Below are 23174 nucleotides of genomic sequence, written 5' to 3' on the forward strand. Positions count from 1 at the left end.
GGGAACTTGTTTTTGGTGTCACGAACAGGGGCACTTTCAAGCTCAGTGTCCTGCCCGGATGAGGTATCTCCAGCAGAACGGAAGGGGAGGTAACAATGTTCCCGTATCTTTAATAGCCAATGCCCCTACTACCCCCTTTTACTGAAGTTGAGTGTTCCCCAGGAACTGAAGGAACGGTTGGGATTAGTGGTAGCGGAGGTGAAATAAATCAATCACCTACTAGCTCTGCTTAGTGACTTTTTGACATATATATTTGGCCTGGCAGTTTGGTTATTGATAGTAAAGTTGTCAGAGTGAACTTTTTGAGGGACACTGGGTCCACTCGATCATTGGTCTTGTCAAGAGTGTTGAAGGATGTTGGTGTGAATTCTGGAAATGATGTGGTCCTGGGTGGGTTCCCTGATACATTGGTTTCTGCACCTTTGGTGGAAGTAGAGGCATTCTTCCCAGGGTATTACAAGGTGACAGAATTGGCAGTGGTAAAAAAGCTCCCTATCCCGGGTATTGCCGGCATTTTGGGAAATGATATGTCAGATGCCCAAGGTTATGAAATATTCCCAATAGTGTCCGTAACTGCAAGTCCTGTGGCAATTACCACTCGAGCTTCTGCAAAGGCTGCTGCTGCCTTACAGAATGAGGATAATTTAAACTTTAGTAGTTTAGACATATATGTAGAGAGACCCGGGTCTGTAGGTAGTGGTAGTAGTAGTTTTATAAATAAAATATTTAAACCTGATTGTGACCGTGTAAGCTTTATTGAAGCTCAGAAGGCTGAATTCAATTATGAATTAGGAGGTACGGATGATTTAACAAAAACAAGGTTCTGTATGATTAGAGGTTTGTTGGGTTGAGTGACTGAGTCGTTCTGTGGATCGTTGCTTCTAATCGACTACTCGAGTGATTTCCTTATTAAATTGACTTCTGTAGTAGTGTGTGTTGTTTAGATAAGACAAAAAAAAAAAAAAAGTTGTCACTGACATATTAAATCATGAGTGAACAAAATATGTTCGATATTGAAGAGCAACAAGAACGCTGGTTTGGTGACTGGCTAAAATGGTGTCCAACATCACCAAGTCTGCTAAGAGAAGCAGAGAAGGCACTTCTATCAAATCTCAAAAGTGCATACAGTGTACGTGACGTTAATGTTGGTGACTGTATCGGAAAAGAAGAATCTTATATATGGACTATCATTTTGAATGAGGATTCCCCTGAAAAACCCATAGTTTTTTTTTTTACATGGGTTTAGATGTGGACTGGGTTTTTTTTTGTTTAAATTTTGATTCCATTGCTGCACATAGACCAGTGTATGCCTTCGATACAATCGGGTTTGGTCGAGGCTCGCGCCCAGCATTCTCCAAAGATCCCATAGAGGTAGAAAGGGAGTTTATAATTACGATAGAAGCCTGGAGGGAGAAAATGAATCTTAATAAATTCATCTTGTTGGAACATTCCTTTGGTGGCTTTCTAGCAGCATCGTATGCTATAAAGTATCCTGAAAGAATAGAGCATTTAATTTTGGCCGAGCCATGGGGCCTTTCGGAGCGGCCTGGGGATGGTGGCTTTTGGGTAAAACTAATTTGTATAATACTTGAGTACTTTAATCTTTTGTTTATTGTGAGAGCTAATGGTCCCCTGGGACCAAAACTTCTACAAAAAGTCCGGCCTGACCTTATTGACAAATTTTCTGAAATAGGAGGCAGAAAAAGTTATACAGAATTATTTGTATAACTGTAATGCTCAAGACCCAACTGGTGAATCTGCTTTCCGTACTATAATGGATAGCGTTTGTTGGGCTAAATGTTCAATGATTCATCGGATGGATAAGCTGAAAGAGGAAGTGCCGATTACTGTGATTTATGCTTCACATTCTTGGGTTGATAAACGGGCAGGGTTCCAGATGAAGGACATGCGGTCTAACTCATATGTTGATGTTCAGATTATACAAGAGGCAGGACATCATGTTTATGCAGATCAAGCAAAAGTATTTAATGGTCGTGTAAATACTGTCTGTCATTACGTCGACAAAGGAGAGCTTCCAAGTTTACCAGATATTTCACGAGAAACTAATGAACAAAAGAAAACAGAGACTGTTGCCCAAGTTTTCATCAATTTGCTAAAGGTACGTAATGAACAAAACCCATGATGAATTTGTAGGTGAACCAAGTCATTCAAACCCACACAGATGATGATGTATACGTTTTATCAAATATAAAGTTTTTGATACATTCTAAAAAACAGTGGTTATTGTAAATATATGATTTTGATAAATTACATTCAAGAAAAAATTATCCATTATGTAAAGTGAGCCAGGATGTCTTTTTTTAATGTATCATTGACTTTTTGGATATTCATTTTTCTACATTGCAAGTATATTTATTGTTATAGGAGATATTCAAGGGAAATAAAGAAAATGTAGCTCATATCCACAACCTGATAGCTAAGTTTGAATATTTGTTTGTTTTCAAGTATATGTACTGTGTATTCATATTATTAGGAAAGTCAAAGAAGTGTGAAGAAAGAAGCTAGGACATTAATGCTGAAGGATAAGAAATATTAAACCCTATTATTCTAATTTAGAAAAAGGCCACACAATGTTAGGGAGGTCTGGAGAATTTTAGGTATTATGGGTTATTATAGGAGATTCGTCCGGAATTTCTCTGACATTGCTCAGCCCCCTACTCAACTATTACAAAAGGGACAAAAGTTTGTATGGTCTTCTCAGCATGAGGAATCTTTTTTAAAACTCAAAACTGTATTGATGTCTAACCCCATTCTAATGTCTCCTGACTTTCAGAAACCTTTTATTGTGGCTGTAGATGCCAGTGATTTGGGTATAGGTGGAGTACTTTTTCAAAGACATGAACATGGTGAAGTGCGTCCAGTATCGTACTTTAGTCGTAAGTTGCTGGATGCTGGGAGAAGGCATTCTACCATCGAGAAGGAGGCTCTAGCTTTAATTCGTACCTTGGTTCATTTCAAACCATATGTTACCAATTTTTCCTTTCCCGTAGAAATTTGGACGGACCATAACCCTTTGGTGTTCATTGAAAGAATGAAAGGTTCAAACCAGAGGATTTTGCATTGGGCTCTTAAGCTACAGGAGTTTGCTTTAAGTATTAAGCATGTGAATGGTGTTGATAACTGTATTCCTGACGCCCTTTCTACAGTGGTTTCTGCACCTTTGGTGGAAGTAGAGGCATTCTTCCCAGGGTATCACAAGGTGACAGAATTGGCAGTGGTAAAAAAGCTCCCTATCCCGGGTATTGACGGCATTTTGGGAAATGATATGTCAGATGCCCAAGGTTATGAAATATTCCCAATAGTGTCCGTAACTGCAAGTCCTGTGGCAATTACCACTCGAGCTTCTGCAAAGGCTGCTGCTGCCTTACAGAATGAGGATAATTTAAACTTTAGTAGTTTAGACATAGATGTAGAGAGACCCGGGTCTGTAGGTAGTGGTAGTAGTAGTTTTATAAATAAAATATTTAATCCTGATTGTGACCGTGTAAGCTTTATTGAAGCTCAGAAGGCTGAATTCAATTATGAATTAGGAGGTACGGATGATTTAACAAAACCAAGGTTCTGTGTGATTAGAGGTTTGTTGGGTTGAGTGACTGAGTCGTTCTGTGGATCGTTGCTTCTAATCGACTACTCGAGTGATTTCCTTATTAAATTGACTTCTGTAGTAGTGTGTGTTGTTTAGATAAGACAAAAAAAAAAAAAAAGTTGTCACTGACATATTAAATCATGAGTGAACAAAATCGGTTCGATATTGAAGAGCAACAAGAACGCTGGTTTGGTGACTGGCTAAAATGGTGTCCAACATCACCAAGTCTGCTAAGAGAAGCAGAGAAGGCACTTCTATCAAATCTCAAAAGTGCATACAGTGTATGTGACGTTAATGTTGGTGACTGTATCGGAAAAGAAGAATCTTATATATGGACTATCATTTTGAATGAGGATTCCCCTGAAAAACCCATAGTTTTTTTTTTTACATGGGTTTGGATGTGGACTGGGGTGTTTTTGTTTAAATTTTGATTCCATTGCTGCACATAGACCAGTGTATGCCTTCGATACAATCGGGTTTGGTCGAAGCTCGCGCCCAGCATTCTCCAAAGACCCCAGAGAGGCATAAAGGGAGTTTATAATTACGATAGAAGCCTGGAGGGAGAAAATGAATCTTAATAAATTCATCTTGTTGGGGCATTCCTTTGGTGGCTTTCTAGCAGCATCGTATGCTATAAAGTATCCTGAAAGAATAGAGCATTTAATTTTGGCCGAGCCAAGGGGCCTTTCGGAGCGGCCTGGGGATGGTGGCTTTTGGGTAAAACTAATTTGTATAATACTTGAGTACTTTAATCTTTTGTTTATTGTGAGAGCTGCTGGTCCCTTGGGACCAAAACTTCTACAAAAAGTCCGGCCTGACCTTATTGACAAATTTTCTGAAATAGGAGGCTGAAAAAGTTATACAGAATTATTTGTAAAACTGTAATGCTCAAGACCCAACTGGTGAATCTGCTTTCCGTACTATAATGGATAGCGTTTGTTGGGCTAAATGTCCAATGATTCATCGGATGGATAAGCTGAAAGAGGAAGTGCCGATTACTGTGATTTATGCTTCACATTCTTGGGTTAATAAACGGGCAGGGTTCCAGATGAAGCACATGGGGTCAAACTCATATGTTGATGTTCAGATTATACAAGAGGCAGGACATCATGTTTATGCAGATCAAGCAAAAGTATTTAATGGTCGTGTAAATACTGTCTGTCATTACGTCGACAAAGGAGAGCTTCCAAGTTTACCAGATATTTCACAAGAAACTAATGAACAAAAGAAAACAGAGACTGTTGCACAAGTTTTCATCAATTTGCTAAAGGTAGCCTACGTAATGAACAAAACCCATGATGAATTTGTAGGTGAACCAAGTCATTCAAACCCACACAGATGATGATGTATACGTTTTATCAAATATAAAGTTTTTGATACATTCTAAAAAACAGTGGTTATTGTAAATATAGGATTTTGATAAATTACATTCAAGAAAAAATTATCCATTATATAAAGTGAGCCAGGATGTCTTTTTTAATGTATCATTGACTTTTTGGATATTCATTTTTTTACATTGCAAGTATATTTATTGTTATAGGAGATATTTAAGGGAAATAAAGAAAATGTAGCTCATATCCACAACCTGATAGCTAAGGTTGAATATTTGTTTGTTTTCAAGTATATGTACTGTGTATTCATATTATTAGGAAAGTCAAAGAAGTGTGAAGAAAGAAGCTAGGACATTAATGCTGAAGGATAAGAAATATTAAACCCTATTATTCTACTTTAGAAAAAGGCCACACAATGTTAGGGAGGTCCGGAGAATTTTAGGTATTATGGGTTATTATAGGAGATTCGTCCGGAATTTCTCTGACATTGCTCAGCCCCCTACTCAACTATTACAAAAGGGACAAAAGTTTGTATGGTCTTCTCAGCATGAGGAATCTTTTTTAAAACTCAAAACTGTATTGATGTCTAACCCCATTCTAATGTCTCCTGACTTTCAGAAACCTTTTATTGTGGCTGTAGATGCCAGTGATGTGGGCATAGGTGGAGTACTTTTTCACATGAAGAAGGTGAAGTGCGTCCAGTATCGTACTTTAGTCGTAAGTTGCTGGATGCTGGGAGAAGGCATTCTACCATCGAGAAGGAGGCTCTAGCTTTAATTCGTATCTTGGTTCATTTCAAACCATATGTTACCAATTTTTCCTTTCCCGTAGAAATTTGGACGGACCATAACCCTTTGGTGTTCATTGAAAGAATGAAAGGTTCAAACCAGAGGATTTTGCATTGCGCTCTTAAGCTACAGGAGTTTGCTTTAAGTATTAAGCATGTGAAGGGTGTTGATAACTGTATTACTGACGCCCTTTCTACAGTGGTTTCTGCACGTTTGGTGGAAGTAGAGGCATTCTTCCCAGGGTATCACAAGGTGACAGAATTGGCAGTGGTAAAAAAGCTCCCTATCCCGGGTATTGACGGCATTTTGGGAAATGATATGTCAGATGCCCAAGGTTATGAAATATTCCCAATAGTGTCCGTAACTGCAAGTCCTGTGGCAATTACCACTCGAGCTTCTGCAAAGGCTGCTGCTGCCTTACAGAATGAGGATAATTTAAACTTTAGTAGTTTAGACATAGATGTAGAGAGACCCGTGTCTGTAGGTAGTGGTAGTAGTAGTTTTATAAATAAAATATTTAAACCTGATTGTGACCGTGTAAGCTTTATTGAAGCTCAGAAGGCTGAATTCAATTATGAATTAGGAGGTACGGATGATTTAACAAAACCAAGGTTCTGTGTGATTAGAGGTTTGTTGGGTTGAGTGACTGAGTCGTTCTGTGGATCGTTGCTTCTAATCGACTACTCGAGTGATTTCCTTATTAAATTGACTTCTGTAGTAGTGTGTGTTGTTTAGATAAGACAAAAAGAAAAAAAAAGTTGTCACTGACATATTAAATCATGAGTGAACAAAATCGGTTCGATATTGAAGAGCAACAAGAACGCTGGTTTGGTGACTGGCTAAAATGGTGTCCAACATCACCAAGTCTGCTAAGAGAAGCAGAGAAGGCACTTCTATCAAATCTCAAAAGTGCATACAGTGTACGTGACGTTAATGTTGGTGACTGTATCGGAAAAGAAGAATCTTATATATGGACTATCATTTTGAATGAGGATTCCCCTGAAAAACCCATAGTTTTTTTTTACATGGGTTTGGATGTGGACTGGGGTTTTTTTGTTTAAATTTTGATTCCATTGCTGCACATAGACCAGTGTATGCCTTCGATACAATCGGGTTTGGTCGAAGCTCGCGCCCAGCATTCTCCAAAGATCCCATAGAGGCATAAAGGGAGTTTATAATTACGATAGAAGCCTGGAGGGAGAAAATGAATCTTAATAAACTCATCTTGTTGGGGCATTCCTTTGGTGGCTTTCTAGCAGCATCGTATGCTATAAAGTATCCTGAAAGAATAGAGCATTTAATTTTGGCCGAGCCATGGGGCCTTTCGGAGCGGCCTGGGGATGGTGGCTTTTGGGTAAAACTAATTTGCATAATACTTGAGTACTTTAATCTTTTGTTTATTGTGAGAGCTGCTGGTCCCTTGGGACCAAAACTTCTACAAAAAGTCCGGCCTGACCTTATTGACAAATTTTCTGAAATAGGAGGCTGAAAAAGTTATACAGAATTATTTGTATAACTGTAATGCTCAAGACTCAACTGGTGAATCTGCTTTCCGTACTATAATGGATAGCGTTTGTTGGGCTAAATGTCCAATGATTTATCGGATGGATAAGCTGAAAGAGGAAGTGCCGATTACTGTGATTTATGCTTCACATTCTTGGGTTGATAAACGGGCAGGGTTTCAGATGAAGGAAATGCGGTCTAACTCATATGTTGATGTTCAGATTATACAAGAGGCAGGACATCATGTTTATGCAGATCAAGCAAAAGTATTTAATGGTCGTGTAAATACTGTCTGTCATTACGTCGACAAAGGAGAGCTTCCAAGTTTACCAGATATTTCACGAGAAATTAATTAACAAAAGAAAACAGAGACTGTTGCCCAAGTTTTCATCAATTTGCTAAAGGTAGCCTACGTAATGAACAAAACCCATGATGAATTTGTAGGTGAACCAAGTCATTCAAACCCACACAGATGATGATGTATACGTTTTATCAAATATAAAGTTTTTGATACATTCTAAAAAAACAGTGGTTATTGTAAATATAGGATTTTGATAAATTACATTCAAGAAAAAATTATCCATTATATAAAGTGAGCCAGGATGTCTTTTTTAATGTATCATTGACTTTTTGGATATTCATTTTTCTACATTGCAAGTATATTTATTGTTATAGGAGATATTTAAGGGAAATAAAGAAAATGTAGCTCATATCCACAACCTGATAGCTAAGTTTGAATATTTGTTTGTTTTCAAGTATATGTACTGTGTATTCATATTATTAGGAAAGTCAAAGAAGTGTGAAGAAAGAAGCTAGGACATTAATGCTGAAGGATAAGAAATATTAAACCCTATTATTCTACTTTAGAAAAAGGCCACACAATGTTAGGGAGGTCCGGAGAATTTTAGGTATTATGGGTTATTATAGGAGATTCGTCCGGAATTTCTCTGACATTGCTCAGCCCCCTACTCAACTATTACAAAAGGGACAAAAGTTTGTATGGTCTTCTCAGCATGAGGAATCTTTTTTAAAACTCAAAACTCTATTGATGTCTAACCCCATTCTAATGTCTCCTGACTTTCAGAAACCTTTTATTGTGGCTGTAGATGCCAGTGATGTGGGCATAGGTGGAGTACTTTTTCAAAGACATGAAGATGGTGAAGTGCGTCCAGTATCGTACTTTAGTCGTAAGTTGCTGGATGCTGGGAGAAGGCATTCTACCATCGAGAAGGAGGCTCTAGCTTTAATTCGTACCTTGGTTCATTTCAAACCATATGTTACCAATTTTTCCTTTCCCGTAGAAATTTGGACGGACCATAACCCTTTGGTGTTCATTGAAAGAATGAAAGGTTCAAACCAGAGGGATTTGCATAGGGCTCTTAAGCTACAGGAGTTTGCTTTAAGTATTAAGCATGTGAAGGGTGTTGATAACTGTATTCCTGACGCCCTTTCTACAGTGGTTTCTGCACCTTTGGTGGAAGTAGAGGCATTCTTCCCAGGGTATCACAAGGTGACAGAATTGGCAGTGGTAAAAAAGCTCCCTATCCCGGGTATTGACGGCATTTTGGGAAATGATATGTCAGATGCCCAAGGTTATGAAATATTCCCAATAGTGTCCGTAACTGCAAGTCCTGTGGCAATTACCACTCGAGCTTCTGCAAAGGCTGCTGCTGCCTTACAGAATGAGGATAATTTAAACTTTAGTAGTTTAGACATAGATGTAGAGAGACCCGGGTCTGTAGGTAGTGGTAGTAGTAGTTTTATAAATAAAATATTTAAACCTGATTGTGACCGTGTAAGCTTTATTGAAGCTCAGAAGGCTGAATTCAATTATGAATTAGGAGGTACGGATGATTTAACAAAACCAAGGTTCTGTGTGATTAGAGGTTTGTTGGGTTGAGTGACTGAGTCGTTCTGTGGATCGTTGCTTCTAATCAACTACTCGAGTGATTTCCTTATTAAATTGACTTCTGTAGTGTGTGTTGTTTAGATAAGACAAAAAAAAAAAAAAAAAAGTTGTCACTGACATATTAAATCATGAGTGAACAAAATCGGTTCGATATTGAAGAGCAACAAGAACGCTGGTTTGGTGACTGGCTAAAATGGTGTCCAACATCACCAAGTCTGCTAAGAGAAGCAGAGAAGGCACTTCTATCAAATCTCAAAAGTTCATACAGTGTACATGACGTTAATGTTGGTGACTGTATCGGAAAAGAAGAATCTTATATATGGACTATCATTTTGAATGAGGATTCCCCTGAAAAACCCATAGTTTTTTTTTACATGGGTTTGGATGTGGACTGGGGTTTTTTTGTTTAAATTTTGATTCCATTGCTGCACATAGACCAGTGTATGCCTTCGATACAATCGGGTTTGGTCGAAGCTCGCGCCCAGCATTCTCCAAAGATCCCATAGAGGCAGAAAGGGAGTTTATAATTACGATAGAAGCCTGGAGGGAGAAAATGAATCTTAATAAATTCATCTTGTTGGGGCATTCCTTTGGTGGCTTTCTAGCAGCATCGTATGCTATAAAGTATCCTGAAAGAATAGAGCATTAAATTTTGGCCGAGCCATGGGGCCTTTCGGAGCGGCCTGCGGATGGTGGCTTTTGGGTAAAACTAATTTGTATAATACTTGAGTACTTTAATCTTTTGTTTATTGTGAGAGCTGCTGGTCCCTTGGGACCAAAACTTCTAAAAAAAGTCCGGCCTGACCTTATTGACAAATTTTCTGAAATACTAGGAGGCTGAAAAAGTTATACAGAATTATTTGTATAACTGTAATGCTCAAGACCCAACTGGTGAATCTGCTTTCCGTACTATAATGGATAGCGTTTGTTGGGCTAAATGTCCAATGATTCATCGGATGGATAAGCTGAAAGAGGAAGTGCCGATTACTGTGATTTATGGTTCACATTCTTGGGTTGATAAACGGGCAGGGTTCCAGATGAAGGACATGCGGTCAAACTCATATGTTGATGTTCAGGTAATACAAGAGGCAGGACATCATGTTTATGCAGATCAAGCAAAAGTATTTAATGGTCGTGTAAATACTGTCTGTCATTACGTCGACAAAGGAGAGCTTCCAAGTTTACCAGATATTTCACGAGAAACTAATGAACAAAAGAAAACAGAGACTGTTGCACAAGTTTTCATCAATTTGCTAAAGGTACGTAATGAACAAAACCCATGATGAATTTGTAGGTGAACCAAGTCATTCAAACCCACAGAGATGATGATGTATACGTTTTATCAAATATAAAGTTTTTGATACATTCTAAAAAACAATGGTTATTGTAAATATATGATTTTGATAAATTACATTCAAGAAAAAATTATCCATTATGTAAAGTGAGCCAGGATGTCTTTTTTTAATGTATCATTGACTTTTTGGATATTCATTTTTCTACATTGCAAGTATATTTATTGTTATAGGAGATATTTAAGGGAAATAAAGAAAATGTAGCTCATATCTACAACCTGATAGCTAAGTTTGAATATTTGTTTGTTTTCAAGTATATGTACTGTGTATTCATATTATTAGGAAAGTCAAAGAAGTGTGAAGAAAGAAGCTAGGACATTAATGCTGAAGGATAAGAAATATTAAACCCTATTATTCTACTTTAGAAAAAGGCCACACAATGTTAGGGAGGTCCGGAGAATTTTAGGTATTATGGGTTATTATAGGAGATTCGTCCGGAATTTCTCTGACATTGCTCAGCCCCCTACTCAACTATTACAAAAGGGACAAAAGTTTGTATGGTCTTCTCAGCATGAGGAATCTTTTTTAAAACTCAAAACTGTATTGATGTCTAACCCCATTCTAATGTCTCCTGACTTTCAGAAACCTTTTCTTGTGGCTGTAGATGCCAGTGATGTGGGTATAGGTGGAGTACTTTTTCAAAGACATGAAGATGGTGAAGTGCGTCCAGTATCGTACTTTAGTCGTGAGTTGCTGGATGCTGGGAGAAGGCATTCTACCATCGAGAAGGAGGCTCTAGCTTTAATTCGTACCTTGGTTCATTTCAAACCATATGTTACCAATTTTTCCTTTCCCGTAGAAATTTGGACGGACCATAACCCTTTGGTGTTCATTGAAAGAATGAAAGGTTCAAACCAGAGGATTTTGCATTGGGCTCTTAAGCTACAGGAGTTTTCTTTAAGTATTAAGCATGTGAAGGGTGTTGATAACTGTATTCCTGACGCCCTTTCTACAGTGGTTTCTGCACCTTTGGTGGAAGTAGAGGCATTCTTCCCAGGGTATCACAAGGTGACAGAATTGGCAGTGGTAAAAAAGCTCCCTATCCCGGGTATTGACGGCATTTTGGGAAATGATATGTCAGATGCCCAAGGTTATGAAATATTCCCAATAGTGTCCGTAACTGCAAGTCCTGTGGCAATTACCACTCGAGCTTCTGCAAAGGCTGCTGCTGCCTTACAGAATGAGGATAATTTAAACTTTAGTAGTTTAGACATAGATGTAGAGAGACCCGGGTCTGTAGGTATTGGTAGTAGTAGTTTTATAAATAAAATATTTAAACCTGATTGTGACCGTGTAAGCTTTATTGAAGCTCAGAAGGCTGAATTCAATTATGAATTAGGAGGTACGGATGATTTAACAAAACCAAGGTTCTGTGTGATTAGAGGTTTGTTGGGTTGAGTGACTGAGTCGTTCTGTGGATCGTTGCTTCTAATCGACTACTCGAGTGATTTCCTTATTAAATTGACTTCTGTAGTAGTGTGTGTTGTTTAGATAAGACAAAAAAAAAAAAAAAAGTTGTCACTGACATATTAAATCATGAGTGAACAAAATCGGTTCGATATTGAAGAGCAACAAGAACGCTGGTTTGGTGACTGGCTAAAATGGTGTCCAACATCACCAAGTCTGCTAAGAGAAGCAGAGAAGGCACTTCTATCAAATCTCAAAAGTGCATACAGTGTACGTGACGTTAATGTTGGTGACTGTATCGGAAAAGAAGAATCTTATATATGGACTATCATTTTGAATGAGGATTCCCCTGAAAAACCCATAGTTTTTTTTTTACATGGGTCTGGATGTGGACTGGGGTTTTTTTGTTTAAATTTTGATTCCATTGCTGCACATAGACCAGTGTATGCCTTCGATACAATCGGGTTTGGTCGAAGCTCGCGCCCAGCATTCTCCAAAGATACCATAGAGGCAGAAAGGGAGTTTATAATTACGATAGAAGCCTGGAGGGAGAAAATGAATCTTAATAAATTCATCTTGTTGGGGCATTCCTTTGGTGGCTTTCTAGCAGCATCGTATGCTATAAAGTATCCTGAAAGAATAGAGCATTTAATTTTGGCCGAGCCATGGGGCCTTTCGGAGCGGCCTGGGGATGGTGGCTTTTGGGTAAAACTAATTTGTATAATACTTGAGTACTTTAATCTTTTGTTTATTGTGAGAGCTGGTCCCTTGGGACCAAAACTTCTACAAAAAGTCCGGCCTGACCTTATTGACAAATTTTCTGAAATAGGAGGCTGAAAAAGTTATACAGAATTATTTGTATAACTGTAATGCTCAAGACCCAACTGGTGAATCTGCTTTCCGTACTATAATGGATAGCGTTTGTTGGGCTAAATGTCCAATGATTCACCGGATGGATAAGCTGAAAGAGGAAGTGCCGATTACTGTGATTTATGGTTCACATTCTTGGGTTGATAAACGGGCAGGGTTCCAGATGAAGGACATGCGGTCAAACTCATATGTTGATGTTCAGATTATACAAGAGGCAGGACATCATGTTTATGCAGATCAAGCAAAAGTATTTAATGGTCGTGTAAATACTGTCTGTCATTACGTCGACAAAGGAGAGCTTCCAAGTTTACCAGATATTTCACGAGAAACTAATGAACAAAAGAAAACAGGAGATTGTTGCCCAAGTTTTCATCAATTTGCTAAAGGTAGCCTACGTAATGAACAAAACCCATGATGAATTTGTAGGTGAACCAAGTCATTCAAACCCACAGAGATGATGATGTATACGTTTTATCAAATATAAAGTTTTTGATACATTCTAAAAAACAGTGGTTATTGTAAATATAGGATTTTGATAAATTACATTCAAGAAAAAATTATCCATTATATAAAGTGAGCCAGGATGTCTTTTTTAATGTATCATTGACATTTTGGATATTCATTTTTCTACATTGCAAGTATATTTATTGTTATAGGAGATATTTAAGGGAAATAAAGAAAATGTAGCTCATATCCACAACCTGATAGCTAAGTTTGAATATTTGTTTGTTTTCAAGTATATGTACTGTGTATTCATATTATTAGGAAAGTCAAAGAAGTGTGAAGAAAGAAGCTAGGACATTAATGCTGAAGGATAAAAAATATTAAACCCTATTATTCTACTTTAGAAAAAGGCCACACAATGTTAGGGAGGTCCGGAGAATTTTAGGTATTATGGGTTATTATAGGAGATTCGTCCGGAATTTCTCTGACATTGCTCAGCCCCCTACTCAACTATTACAAAAGGGACAAAAGTTTGTATGGTCTTCTCAGCATGAGGAATCTTTTTTAAAACTCAAAACTCTATTGATGTCTAACCCCATTCTAATGTCTCCTGACTTTCAGAAACCTTTTATTGTGGCTGTAGATGCCAGTGATGTGGGCATAGGTGGAGTACTTTTTCAAAGACATGAAGATGGTGAAGTGCGTCTAGTATCGTACTTTAGTCGTAAGTTGCTGGATGCTGGGAGAAGGCATTCTACCATCGAGAAGGAGGCTCTAGCTTTAATTCGTACCTTGGTTCATTTCAAACCATATGTTACCAATTTTTCCTTTCCCGTAGAAATTTGGACGGACCATAACCCTTTGGTGTTCATTGAAAGAATGAAAGGTTCAAACCAGAGGATTTTGCATTGGGCTCTTAAGCTACAGGAGTTTGCTTTAAGTATTAAGCATGTGAAGGGTGTTGATAACTGTATTCCTGACGCCCTTTCTACAGTGGTTTCTGCACCTTTGGTGGAAGTAGAGGCATTCTTCCCAGGGTATCACAAGGTGACAGAATTGGCAGTGGTAAAAAAGCTCCCTATCCCGGGTATTGACGGCATTTTGGGAAATGAAATGTCAGATACCCAAGGTTATGAAATATTCCCAATAGTGTCCGTAACTGCAAGTCCTGTGGCAATTACCACTCGAGCTTCTGCAAAGGCTGCTGCTGCCTTACAGAATGAGGATAATTTAAACTTTAGTAGTTTAGACATAGATGTAGAAAAACCCGGGTCTGTAGGTAGTGGTAGTAGTAGTTTTATAAATAAAATATTTAAACCTGATTGTGACCGTGTAAGCTTTATTGAAGCTCAGAAGGCTGAATTCAATTATGAATTAGGAGGTACGGATGATTTAACAAAACCAAGGTTCTGTGTGATTAGAGGTTTGTTGGGTTGAGTGACTGAGTCGTTCTGTGGATCGTTGCTTCTAATCGACTACTCGAGTGATTTCCTTATTAAATTGACTTCTGTAGTAGTGTGTGTTGTTTAGATAAGACAAAAAAAAAAAAAAAGTTGTCACTGACATATTAAATCATGAGTGAACAAAATCGGTTCGATATTGAAGAGCAACAAGAACGCTGGTTTGGTGACTGGCTAAAATGGTGTCCAACATCACCAAGTCTGCTAAGAGAAGCAGAGAAGGCACTTCTATCAAATCTCAAAAGTGCATACAGTGTACGTGACGTTAATGTTGGTGACTGTATCGGAAAAGAAGAATCTTATATATGGACTATCATTTTGAATGAGGATTCCCCTTAAAAACCCATAGTTTTTTTTTTACATGGGTCTGGATGTGGACTGGGGTTTTTTTGTTTAAATTTTGATTCCATTGCTGCACATAGACCAGTGTATGCCTTCGATACAATCGGGTTTGGTCGAAGCTCGCGCCCAGCATTCTCCAAAGATACCATAGAGGCAGAAAGGGAGTTTATAATTACGATAGAAGCCTGGAGGGAGAAAATGAATCTTAATAAATTCATCTTGTTGGGGCATTCCTTTGGTGGCTTTCTAGCAGCATCGTATGCTATAAAGTATCCTGAAAGAATAGAGCATTTAATTTTGGCCGAGCAATGGGGCCTTTCGGAGCGGCCTGGGGATCGTGGCTTTTGGGTAAAACTAATTTGTATAATACTTGAGTACTTTAATCTTTTGTTTATTGTGAGAGCTGAACTTCTACAAAAAGTCCGGCCTGACCTTATAGACAAATTTTCTGAAATAGGAGGCTGAAATAGTTATACAGAATTATTTGTATAACTGTAATGCTCAAGACCCAACTGGTGAATCTGCTTTCCGTACTATAATGGATAGCGTTTGTTGGGCTAAATGTCCAATGATTCATCGGATGGATAAGCTGAAAGAGGAAGTGCCGATTACTGTGATTTATGGTTCACATTCTTGGGTTGATAAACGGGCAGGGTTCCAGATGAAGGACATGCGGTCAAACTCATATGTTGATGTTCAGGTAATACAAGAGGCAGGACATCATGTTTATGCAGATCAAGCAAAAGTATTTAATGGTCGTGTAAATACTGTCTGTCCTTACGTCGACAAAGGAGAGCTTCCAAGTTTACCAGATATTTCACGAGAAACTAATGAACAAAAGAAAACAGAGACTGTTGCCAAAGTTTTCATCAATTTGCTAAAGGTACGTAATGAACAAAACCCATGATGAATTTGTAGGTGAACCAAGTCATTCAAACCCACAGAGATGATGATGTATACATTTTATCAAATATAAAGTTTTTGATACATTCTAAAAAACAGTGGTTATTGTAAATATATGATTTTGATAAATTACATTCAAGAAAAAATTATCCATTATGTAAAGTGAGCCAGGATGTCTTTTTTTAATGTATCATTGACTTTTTGGATATTCATTTTTCTACATTGCAAGTATATTTATTGTTATAGGAGATATTTAAGGGAAATAAAGAAAATGTAGCTCATATCCACAACCTGATAGCTAAGTTTGAATATTTGTTTGTTTTCAAGTATATGTACTGTGTATTCATATTATTAGGAAAGTCAAAGAAGTGTGAAGAAAGAAGCTAGGACATTAATGCTGAAGGATAAGAAATATTAAACCCTATTATTCTAATTTAGAAAAAGGCCACACAATGTTAGGGAGGTCCGGAGAATTTTAGGTATTATGGGTTATTATAGGAGATTCGTCCGGAATTTCTCTGACATTGCTCAGCCCCCTACTCAACTATTACAAAAGGGACAAAAGTTTGTATGGTCTTCTCAGCATGAGGAATCTTTTTTAAAACTCAAAACTGTATTGATGTCTAACCCCATTCTAATGTCTCCTGACTTTCAGAAACCTTTTATTGTGGCTGTAGATGCCAGTGATGTGGGTATAGGTGGAGTACTTTTTCAAAGACATGAAGATGGTGAAGTGCGTCCAGTATCGTACTTTAGTCGTAAGTTGCTGGATGCTGGGAGAAGGCATTCTACCATCGAGAAGGAGGCTCTAGCTTTAATTCGTACCTTGGTTCATTTCAAACCATATGTTACCAATTTTTCCTTTCCCGTAGAAATTTGGACGGACCATAACCCTTTGGTGTTCATTGAAAGAATGAAAGGTTCAAACCAGATGATTTTGCATTGGGCTCTTAAGCTACAGGAGTTTGCTTTAAGTATTAAGCATGTGAAGGGTGTTGATAACTGTATTCCTGACGCCCTTTCTACAGTGGTTTCTGCACCTTTGGTGGAAGTAGAGGCATTCTTCCCAGGGTATCACAAGGTGACAGAATTGGCAGTGGTAAAAAAGCTCCCTATCCCGGGTATTGACGGCATTTTGGGAAATGATATGTCAGATGCCTAAGGTTATGAAATATTCCCAAAAGTGTCCGTAACTGCAAGTCCTGTGGCATTTACCACTCGAGGTTCTGCAAAGGCTGCTGCTGCCTTACAGAATGAGGATAATTTAAACTTTAGTAGTTTAGACATAGATGTAGAGAGACCCGGGTCTGTAGGTAGTGGTAGTAGTAGTTTTATAAATAAAATATTTAAACCTGATTGTGACCGTGTAAGCTTTATTGAAGCTCAGAAGGCTGAATTCAATTATGAATTAGGAGGTACGGATGATTTAACAAAACCAAGGTTCTGTGTGATTAGAGGTTTGTTGGGTTGAGTGACTGAGTCGTTCTGTGGATCGTTGCTTCTAATCAACTACTCGAGTGATTTCCTTATTAAATTGACTTCTGTAGTAGTGTGTGTTGTTTAGATAAGACCAAAAAAAAAAAAAGTTGTCACTGACATATTAAATCATGAGTGAACAAAATCGGTTCGATATTGAAGAGCAACAAGAACGCTGGTTTGGTGACTGGCTAAAATGGTGTCCAACATCACCAAGTCTACTAAGAGAAGCAGAGAAGGCACTTCTATCAAATCTCAAAAGTGCATACAGTGTACGTGACGTTAATGTTGGTGACTGTATCGGAAAAGAAGAATCTTATATATGGACTATCATTTTGAATGAGGATTCCCCTGAAAAACCCATAGTTTTTTTTTACATGGGTTTGGATGTGGACTGGGGTTTTTTTGTTTAAATTTTGATTCCATTGCTGCACATAGACCAGTGTATGCCTTCGATACAATCGGGTTTGGTCGAAGCTCGCGCCCAGCATTCTCCAAAGACCCCATAGAGGCATAAAGGGAGTTTATAATTACGATAGAAGCCTGGAGGGAGAAAATGAATCTTAATAAATTCATCTTGTTGGGGCATTCCTTTGGTGGCTTTCTAGCAGCATCGTATGCTATAAAGTATCCTGAAAGAATAGAGCATTTAATTTTGGCCGAGCCATGGGGCCTTTCGGAGCGGCCTGCGGATGGTGGCTTTTGGGTAAAACTAATTTGTATAATACTTGAGTACTTTAATCTTTTGTTTATTGTGAGAGCTGCTGGTCCCTTGGGACCAAAACTTCTACAAAAAGTCCGGCCTGACCTTATTGACAAATTTTCTGAAATGGTAAAGGAGGCTGAAAAAGTTATACAGAATTATTTGTATAACTGTAATGCTCAAGACCCAACTGGTGAATCTGCTTTCCGTACTATAATGGATAGCGTTTGTTGGGCTAAATGTCCAATGATTCATCGGATGGATAAGCTGAAAGAGGAAGTGCCGATTACTGTGATTTATGCTTCACATTCTTGGGTTGATAAACGGGCAGGGTTCCAGATGAAGGACATGCGATCAAACTCATATGTTGATGTTCAGGTAATACAAGAGGCAGGACATCATGTTTATGCAGATCAAGCAAAAGTATTTAATGGTCGTGTAAATACTGTCTGTCATTACGTCGACAAAGGAGAGCTTCCAAGTTTACCAGATATTTCACGAGAAACTAATGAACAAAAGAAAACAGAGACTGTTGCCCAAGTTTTCATCAATTTGCTAAAGGTACGTAATGAACAAAACCCATGATGAATTTGTAGGTGAACCAAGTCATTCAAACCCACAGAGATGATGATGTATACGTTTTATCAAATATAAAGTTTTTGATACATTCTAAAAAACAGTGGTTATTGTAAATATATGATTTTGATAAATTACATACAAGAAAAAATTATCCATTATGTAAAGTGAGCCAGGATGTCTTTTTTTAATGTATCATTGACTTTTTGGATATTCATTTTTCTACATTGCAAGTATATTTATTGTTATAGGAGATATTTAAGGGAAATAAAGAAAATGTAGCTCATATCCACAACCTGATAGCTAAGTTTGAATATTTGTTTGTTTTCAAGTATATGTACTGTGTATTCATATTATTAGGAAAGTCAAAGAAGTGTGAAGAAAGAAGCTAGGACATTAATGCTGAAGGATAAGAAATATTAAACCCTATTATTCTACTTTAGAAAAAGGCCACACAATGTTAGGGAGGTCCGGAGAATTTTAGGTATCATGGGTTATTATAGGAGATTCGTCCGGAATTTCTCTGACATTGCTCAGCCCCCTACTCAACTATTACAAAAGGGACAAAAGTTTGTATGGTCTTCTCAGCATGAGGAATCTTTTTTAAAACTCAAAACTGAATTGATGTCTAACCCCATTCTAATGTCTCCTGACTTTCAGAAACCTTTTATTGTGGCTGTAGATGCCAGTGATGTGGGTATAGGTGGAGTACTTTTTCAAAGACATGAAGATGGTGAAGTGCGTCCAGTATCGTACTTTAGTCGTAAGTTGCTGGATGCTGGGAGAAGGCATTCTACCATCGAGAAGGAGGCTCTAGCTTTAATTCGTACCTTGGTTCATTTCAAACCATATGTTACCAATTTTTCCTTTCCCGTAGAAATTTGGACGGACCATAACTCTTTGGTGTTCATTGAAAGAATGAAAGGTTCAAACCAGAGGATTTTGCATTGGGCTCTTCAGCTACAGGAGTTTGCTTTAAGTATTAAGCATGTGAAGGGTGTTGATAACTGTATTCCTGACGCCCTTTCTGGGATGTAAGTCTGGTCAGTTCTCTACTCACCTCGCCCTTCTCATTTCTCCTTCGGGCTTTGTATTGAAAATCATATTTAAGGTAGTTAATTTTTTTATCATATTTAAAATGGTGTATCGATTCGGGCTTTGCCTTAAGTCTGTGTCATTATGTTGTGAGTGTCGCTTCACCTTATTTTTCCCTTGCAGGATATTTTAGATCAAGTTGTCTCTTTTTTCTTTGTAGGATGTTTTAGATTAAGTTTTCTATATGGTTATTTTCTAGTATGTTATATGGTTGTGTGGTACTAAAAAAAATTTATTCTATTTGAATATTTTATTTTTGAGGAGGAGGAAGGTGTCAAATTAACGTAATTTATTGCTTGTTTATTTTCTTAAATTAGCCTTGTACTTTAGTTTTAAGTGCTCTATTATATTCAGTTCAGTAACTATTTTTTTACGTTAACGTAACGTTCGGTGGTTTTACTCAGTGATTCCTCTTCTTGTTGTGAATTGCCTAACTATCGTGTTAACGATTGTTTTTATTTTGTTTTCGATTAGGAATGGAACTGTAGTGCAGTGAGTTGAGGCCGGGCTAAGGCAGTTCGGGCCTGTATAAGCTTTTGGACGTACGCTCCTTTGTTGGCAGCCTTCTGGAGACTTATTCTACGCCTTTTTGAAGGAATATTTCGACGGCCGTTCTTTGGAAGTGGTTTTCCATAGATGTGCTGAGCCATCTGCGGAGTATGTACATTGAGGAGTGTGATCACGGCTGTGATATCACAGGTTACTGTCACTTGCGACACCTGTACTCCTGATTCCCGCAGAAGGATTTGGCGGAAGACGTGGTCGTCGCTATCCCACCACATAGGAGATGTTACGCCAACCACTGTCCCGTCCGTCTTGAGCTGCATGTCCAGGAGAGCAATTGGCTCGTAATTGCCAGGTAAGACGTAATTATCCTGTGTTGTTCCTCGGAATTGATGCCAACCCCAGGGTCTACCTGGACACTTTGTGTGCTGCCCCGTATATCTGCTGGGAGGTTGAAGAGACTCCTCTACACTTCGTTGTATGCAAAGATTTGTGTATATAATTATCAATCACATTTACATTTATTATGTTATGTTAAGTTCTTGGTATTGGGTTAGTTTTAAGTTTAGTACAAACACGATTAGGTAGGAGATTTAAGGTTTTCCTGTCTTTATTTTCTCTAGTCTTTCTTCGATCTTATAATTATAGGTTATCGGTTTTGGGCCCGTATTATTATTATTTGAGCCTTTGGCATGTTATGTCCTTTCTTTGCTTTGTTAGGGTTAGTTTCTAAGTATTAGGTATCTTTGTGAGCCATTTATTGTTATGCTTGTATTTACTGTTAATTAAGTTGGCTAACAAGGCTTATTTAGTATTATGTGTATTGTGTAACTAAATATTGTTTATTTTATTCTGGTGTTTGTTTCCACATTCCTCATGCCCTGTGTACTTTCTTACTGCCTACGATCCCTGTGAGTATTGAAATAAAGAAACTGTATTATGTCCAAAGGGGTCGTAACAATATATATATATATATATATATATATATATATATATATATATATATATATATATATATACATATATATATCTATTTATATATATATATATATGCATATGTATATGCATATATATATGCATATATATGTATATGCATATATGTATATGTATATATATGCATATATATGTATATGTATATATGTATATGTATATGTATATATATACATATATATATATATATATATATATATATATATATATATATATATATATACTGTATAATGTATATATATACATATATATAATGTATATATATATATATATATATATATATATATATATGTATATATATATATGTATATATATATATATATATATATATATATATATATGTATATATATACATATGTGTATATATATATATATATATATATATATACATATGTGTATATATATATATAATATATATATACATATGTGTATATATATATACATATGTGTATATATATACATATATATATATATATATACATATGTGTATATATATATATATATATATATATATATATGCATATGTGTATATATATATATATATACATATGTGTATATATATACATATATATATACATATGTATTTATATACATATGTGTATATATATATACATATGTGTATATATATATATATACATATATATATATATATACATATGTATTTATATACATATATATATACATATGTATATATATATATATATGTATATATATATATATATATATATATATATATATATATATATATATATATACATGTATATATATATATATATATATGTATATATATATATATATGTAAATATATGCATATATATATATATATATATATATATATATATATATATATATATATATATATATATATTTATATATATATATGCATATATATATATATATATATATATATATGTATGTATTTTATATATATATATATATATATATATAGATTCTTACAAAGCTAGTCTAGTGTAGAGTAAATACAGAAGTTTATTCATGTATTCTATTTATGTTTTCATATGTGAATTGCAGAGGTGAATAGCCAGCCCGTAAGATGAGTTCCTCTAGTGTAGACGTAGTTTTGTATGAAAATTATGCAAGACTTTCGTCCTTAATTTCATTTTATTCTTTATTCAAGTCAGTATATGTAAATTTATGTTATTTTTAAGAATTAACTTTTTATTTCCCATATTTTTGTTATGAAGTCTTACATAACCTGTTTGAGAGTGTTAAATGACCATACGAGATTGGAACAAGGGCTTATGTAATGTTCTATTATATTTTTATGATGTATTGTGTCATGTTTGAGAGGAAACACGCAATTCTTGGTGCTAGGAAAACTCGGTCTCTAAACCATGTTGAATATCTACGTCTTAACTGGTAGAAAAAATCATCATGTCCTCTAACAAAACTTTACACAGGCAAATAAAATGTATAAATGTGTGCTTATGTTTAATTAAGACATTAAATTTATTTCAAGCATAGAAAAATGTTAAAGGAATTTTGTATGAAAAAATAGAAAAACTCTGTTACCTATAGAACGCGCGGAAACTGGGCTGTTTGGTTTTAATGTTGGTATCATATCAAAATGGCTGTTAAACTGTAAACGGGGAATGTAGTTCTTATTTTCTATTCAATCTCTTATAATTTCAAGTTTAGTTTCAGTACCTGTAGTGATGGCTTCTAAATACATTGAATCCCAAAGAGGAAATGAGAAATTCATAGACGATGAGAACTACATACATGATTTTCATATGCATGGTGCTGACAAGATAAGGTCATTCTGGGGATGTGAAATGCGAAGATCTTCATGCATGGCACGAATTCACACAAAGATTCAAGATGGCGGAAATGTAATTGTCAAGAAAGTTAACAGCCATAATCATTCATCTACATTAGCAAAAGTGGAAGCCA

General features: G+C 36.5%; 7 pseudogenes; all 7 read left to right on the forward strand.

Annotated features, from left to right (window-relative positions):
- Positions 1-988: 988 nt before the first annotated feature.
- Positions 989-3610, forward strand: LOC137659223 ((Lyso)-N-acylphosphatidylethanolamine lipase pseudogene; annotated as a pseudogene).
- Positions 3611-3747: 137 nt separating this feature from the next.
- On the forward strand, positions 3748-6368 carry LOC137659224 ((Lyso)-N-acylphosphatidylethanolamine lipase pseudogene; annotated as a pseudogene).
- A 137-nt stretch (positions 6369-6505) lies between these two features.
- LOC137659226 ((Lyso)-N-acylphosphatidylethanolamine lipase pseudogene) lies at positions 6506-7585 on the forward strand (annotated as a pseudogene).
- Positions 7586-9266: 1681 nt separating this feature from the next.
- Positions 9267-11888, forward strand: LOC137659227 ((Lyso)-N-acylphosphatidylethanolamine lipase pseudogene; annotated as a pseudogene).
- A 138-nt stretch (positions 11889-12026) lies between these two features.
- Positions 12027-13182, forward strand: LOC137659228 ((Lyso)-N-acylphosphatidylethanolamine lipase pseudogene; annotated as a pseudogene).
- A 1603-nt stretch (positions 13183-14785) lies between these two features.
- Positions 14786-17078, forward strand: LOC137659229 ((Lyso)-N-acylphosphatidylethanolamine lipase pseudogene; annotated as a pseudogene).
- Positions 17079-17523: 445 nt separating this feature from the next.
- On the forward strand, positions 17524-18712 carry LOC137658303 ((Lyso)-N-acylphosphatidylethanolamine lipase pseudogene; annotated as a pseudogene).
- The last annotated feature ends 4462 nt before the right edge of the window (positions 18713-23174 follow it).

Source organism: Palaemon carinicauda, chromosome 19 (assembly GCF_036898095.1).
Source record: "Palaemon carinicauda isolate YSFRI2023 chromosome 19, ASM3689809v2, whole genome shotgun sequence".
Classification (NCBI taxonomy): domain Eukaryota; kingdom Metazoa; phylum Arthropoda; class Malacostraca; order Decapoda; family Palaemonidae; genus Palaemon; species Palaemon carinicauda.